The 5,570-nt window shown below is 51.1% G+C and overlaps 1 pseudogene; it reads left to right on the top strand.

The window, feature by feature from the left end:
- The first annotated feature begins 1,820 nt into the window (after positions 1–1,820).
- LOC147717081 (protein BUD31 homolog) lies at positions 1,821–2,546 on the top strand (annotated as a pseudogene).
- Positions 2,547–5,570: the final 3,024 nt, after the last annotated feature.

Genomic DNA, 5,570 nt, shown 5'->3' with positions numbered 1-5,570 from the left:
CGCCCCACCCAGTGCAATAGTGGGTGCAACAACATCATCCGCTAGCGTTGCGACTGGTGCTGGCAGTTCAGCAGAAGTAGAACGTCCCAGCCCGGCTGTGGCAGCCCCGGTCCAGGTTGAGGTAGTACAACCAGCCGGAGGAGGGCTACCTAGATCAGCAGTCACCCAGGCTCCATTGGCCTCTGGCCGCTGTTCTCTGGCATGGCAGGTACCCCAAGCAGCTAAAGAAGGGATATGGAGAAGGGAGGATATTGATATTTTGACATTATTGATGCATTGCACCGCAGGAGCAGACACTAGAAAGATGGGGGGGAAAGAAGATGAGAAGAAGATCAGGTACCAGCGATGGCCCGAGAAAACGATAGAAAATTGGACTGAGGCATTTAACATCTTAGCAGCGGTAATAGTGCAGAAGGACCCGGCCCAGAGTGAGGCACTGATGGAATACGCTAACACCATCCAGCAGGAAGCAAGAGAGTCAGGGGGGATGGGTTGGTTTTTGTATGATCAGGATTTTAGGAAAACAATGGCCATTTGCCCTGATTTAGGTTGGGACCAGAAAGAAATTCAACTCTGGATCAAGCACATGTGCAGAACAGTCAGCGAAAAGAAAGACATACCATACAAAGCGCAGGGTGAGTCAGACAACAGGAAATGGGAACAGTTCCCTAGGAGACCCTTTAAGCAGTCCTTTCAGGGGTCGGTTTAGGGGTCAAAAGGCTGGACCGAGACGTTTTAATTCAGGGACATGTAGACTGTTTAATGGGGGAGTGTGCACCTGGGGAAGAGCGTGTAAGTTCGCCCACAGCTGTAGCAAATGCGGTGCTCAACATGCAGCCATTGCCCGCACCACCAGCCAAAGTTTTGCCTCCCGCCCAGGCACATAGAGCAGCCGGGGCACGCCAGTAAAGGTGTTGGTGAGGGACGGACCGCAAGGATGACAGATTTCAGGGCCCGCCGATTCCCACTAGGCAGGGCCAGCCTCATGGATACAGCAAGGGCCCCTCACCTATTGTGCTGCAGAATTTCCTCCCATTAGTTAGGTTGTACCCGCACTTGAAGGAGAAAGCGCTGCTATCTGAGGGTTTTATAGATGGCTTCGGGATACCATACAAGGGGCCACTGGGTTGCAGGGATGCTTTGAACGTCAAATCAGCAAGAGAACTCCCGCTAGTAGTCAGTGAGAAAATCAAGAAGGAGGTGGCCCTTGGGAGGGTTGCGGGCCCCTTTCCCTCCCCCCTAGAGCACTTTCTAGTTTCCCCTTTAGGAGTGGTGCCAAAAAAGCAGCCAGGGGCATACCGTTTGATACACAATCTATCCTATCCGGAGGGCAACTCTGTCAATCTTTGGCTGGACGAGGGGGCTTGCTCTGTGTCTTATTGTTCATTGGACATGGCTATAGATATGATAAGGAGGATTGGTAAGGGGGCATGGTTGGCCAAGGCCGACATTGAATCGGCGTTCCGCCTTTGCCCGTTCATCCAGCGAGTCAACACTAGTTAGGTTTTAAGTGGGATGGCGAATTCTTCTTTGATCGCTGCATGCCGATGGGTTGTGCTGTCTCATGTGCCTATTTCGAGGCCTTCAGTTCCTTTCTCCAGTGGGTGCTGACCACCAAACATGGCATCTCCCAAGTGACACATTACCTGGACGATTTTCTCTTTTTCGGCAGGGTAGGGACTCAGGAGTGCACAGAAGGTTTACGGGCCTTTGAAACAATGGCAGGATATCTGGGGGTGCCCCTTGCCCCTGACAAGACAGAGGGCCCGGCACAGATCCTGACTTTTTCGGGCATAGAGCTGGACAACATCATGGGTTCTGTTCTCACGATTGGCTTCGTTGATCCAACGAACTGGTAGCGGCTAGGCGCTAAAGAAAAAAGAACATGCCCAAGGTAAAGCGAAGCAGGAAGGCGCCACCAGATGGGTGGGAGCTCATCGAGCCGATTTTGGATGAGTTGGACCAGAAAATGAGAGAAGCTGAGACTGATCCACATGAAGGAAAAAGGAAAGTTGAATCTCTATGGCCTATTTTTCGAATTCATCACCAGAAAACTCGCTACATCTTTGATCTGTTTTAGAAGAGGAAAGCTATTAGCAGAGAACTCTACGATTATTGCATTCGAGAAGGATATGCCGATAAAAACCTGATTGCAAAATGGAAGAAACAGGGTTACGAAAACTTATGTTGCCTGCGCTGCATCCAAACTCGTGATACTAACTTTGGAACAAACTGCATATGCAGAGTCCCGAAAAGCAAGCTGGAAGTGGGAAGAATCATTGAATGCACACATTGCGGCTGTAGAGGATGTTCTGGTTAATACTTCTTTTTATTGGACTTTAATTGGAATTTGGTAGAAGCCTATATTTCGTCACTTGGACCACCACCGCCTGCATGGATGATGGAGTCATCCGCACAACCATTTGCAAATAATGTCTGTGTATATTTAAATATTGTTTTCTTCGTGGGCCTGCTGCATGCTAGACTGGAGTGCTTTGAGTTCATTGTTTTTATTATGTGATTGCTTTAATTCGTTCTTAAATAAAAACATCTACTCCTCACAAATGGTGGGGAACATCATTGTGTCATGGAAGGAGTTTGACTAAATTCTTGGGACATAAAAGTGTATAATCATGTTCCTACATTTGAAGTCTATTTGGAGGGGAAGGATAAGGGGAGTCCATAACATGACCATAACATGTCCATAACGTGGACCGTCTCGGCTCACGGCCTGCGCGCTGCTCCGGCCTGGAGCCCAGCGTCCTTAGGAGGCCCCCCGCGATACACACGCTTCCTAACTGAAGCGGAAGGTGTGGGGCACCTGCAGGGCTACCCCGATCGCTGCTGGTGCCTGTGGAGCGGCGTTGGCTGACTGCTCCCGATCCCTGCCTGGGACCCAACATGGCGGCCGCCCGTTACCAGCCCGGGCTAAACAACAACAAGTAAGAGGAGCGGAGACCGGGGGCGAGTCTGACAGGCGCTGATCACCCGAGCGGTATGTAGGGCTCCTACCGCGCCCCCCGCTGCCATCCGCCGAGACTCTGCAGTCATTCCAGGGGCACACCAGTAAAGGGCCGGTGATTGACGGCGGCGCCCCTGCTGACGACGGCGCCGCCTTGAAACCATGCCACTTACCTGCTCCGGGGGCCATACATCCTTTCTCCGCCACAGATGGGCCTGGGCCCGAGGGCAGAGATGTGCCCCCCCCCCCTTGCTGACCACGCTGTTTCGCGCCAACGGTGCCTGACTCCAAGATGGCGCCCTTGAGGACACGCTTCCTATGACCGGCGGACACAGGCTCCAGGGACACGAACGCAGAGGATAGTGCCTCTGGTGGACTCTGAGGGTCGCAGGCTCTCCATGATGGCGATGCTATGCTGTTTTCGGACAGTTTTTTCGTTGGACTAGTCCTTCCCTCCATACCTTGCATCCCACCCACCCTTCCTCTATGCTGTGAATGCTGCTGTTTTCGGACAGTTTTCGTTGGACTCTAGCCCCTCCCTCCATACCTTGCATCCCACCCACCCTTCCTCTATGCTGTGACTACATCTTAGACCGATTGCAATAATGCTAAGCTTTGGTATTCGCTGAAGTCCTTACACCATATACCACCCCTATGCGTCTCTTAGAGTTTAACCAGTCATACCCCTTCCTATGTGTATGTAGTTGACTCTTATCACTAGTGTTTGCAGCGGACCTTTGTACTCTCTACCACCCCTATGTTACCCTTAGAGTGTTTCCAGTCACATCCCTCCTGCGTAGATAGAAGATAACTCTAACGACTCGTATCCTATGTGATTTTTAGATTGTATCCATGTGTATCCCCTCCCTGTGTTTAGAATTATAGCTTTAACGACTATTCGCCTGTGTGACTGTTGGAATATAGCCAGGTGTATCCCTTCCCCCGTGTGAAGAGATAACCCAATTCACTAGAACATAAAGAAATGTGTTCCTCAAATGTGTAACGTAACTGATTCTATGTAAAGTGCCTTGATAACATGTAACGGAACTGGTGCTATGTAAAGCGCTTTGATAACCTAATCGGTTCAAGTTCCTGAAATGTGTAACGTAACTGATTCTATGTAAAGTGCTGTGATAACATGTAACGGAACTGGTGCTATGTAAAGCGCTCTGATAACCTAATCGGTTCAAGTTCGCGCTATAGAAAACTCTAAAAATAAATAAATAAAATAAATGGGTGAATCCAGGCTCCCGGCCGACAAGGTTAGCGATTTGAGGCAGGACATTAGGTCATTGATCGGCAGGGATAAGGCACTCTTGGAGGTTGTCCAAAGTCTGTTGGGCAAGTTGAACTTTGCAGCGCGAGTCATACCAGCCGGCAAGGTTTTTTCCCGCAGGTTAGCGAAGGCTACAGCCAACATAGGTAAAAAACACCACCTGGTGCGCCTTGGTCCTGGTCTGAAAGCAGATCTAAAAATGTGGGACGAATTTGTAGAGAATTTTAATGGGACAGTTATTTGGAGGGACCCCTGGGAAAGCAGCCAAGAACTTTGCTTGTTTTCAGATGCATCTGGTAGGGAAGGTTTTGGTGTTATCTTTGGAGAAGAGTGGTGTGCGATGCGCTGGCCCAATGCGTGGCGGAAGAAGGGGATAACAGCAAAGATAACGGTTCTGGAACTTTTTCCCATAGTGGCAGCGGTGCATTTGTGGCCAGGCGGGCTGGGCAACAGAAAAGTAGTCTTTTGGTCAGACAACATGGCCGTGGTCCAGGCCATCAACGGGCTAACAGTCACTTGTCCCCTTGTTCTGAGATAGCTCAGGGAATTAGTCAGGGCGGGTCTGCAGAATAACACTGAATTTAGGGCAAGACATATTGAAGGTGTGAAGAATGTGGCAGCTGACGCTCTCTCTCGCTTTCAGTGGCTCCGTTTCCGAGAGGCCTGGCCGCGGGCGGCGATGACACCATTCCCGGCACCGCTGTGGCGACTCCTTCGGTGGAGGAGCGATTGAAGAAGATGGGCCAACGATCCCTGGCACAGAACACCCGGAGAAGAGATGCTGCCCAGCTGACTACTTTCAGAGCAGTGATAGTGTCCTTAGGAGCAACAGCGTTGGGTCTGCGAGAACAGGTTGAGACTTTTGTGGTATGGGCCAAGGAGACGGGCAGGACACATTCATGGGTGTGCGGCTACTTGGCGGCCTTGAAGCATGACACCAGACTTAACGGGGCGGACGACCCCACTTGTTCCTTCAGGGTGAGGGCAGCACTCAAGGGGTGGGCACGGGAAGAGACAAGGTCCGCTGACAAGAGAGCTGGAATTGAATTCCCTGCATTACAGCGCATGATAGATACCCTGCCGATGGTCACCAATTTAACATTCGATGCTCAGCTCTTTTCCACGGCTTTCTGCCTGGTGTTTTTTGGCGCCTTTAGGGTGAGCGAGTTAGTGGCCAAAGCTAAGACAGATAGATCCGGTGCAGCGTTGGATATGCTGGACGTCTGTGCGAAGAACGCCCTGGTGCTTCGCATCCGCAAATCCAAGACTGATCAGGCCGGAAGGGGCACAACAATAGTGCTTCAGGCGTTGGGGGACCCCAGATACTGCCCG

Source organism: Lissotriton vulgaris, chromosome 5, assembly GCF_964263255.1.
Source record: "Lissotriton vulgaris chromosome 5, aLisVul1.2, whole genome shotgun sequence".
Taxonomy (NCBI): Eukaryota; Metazoa; Chordata; class Amphibia; order Caudata; family Salamandridae; genus Lissotriton; species Lissotriton vulgaris.
Note: the sequence above shows the minus strand (reverse complement) of the source record. Positions and strands in the feature narration are given on the sequence as shown.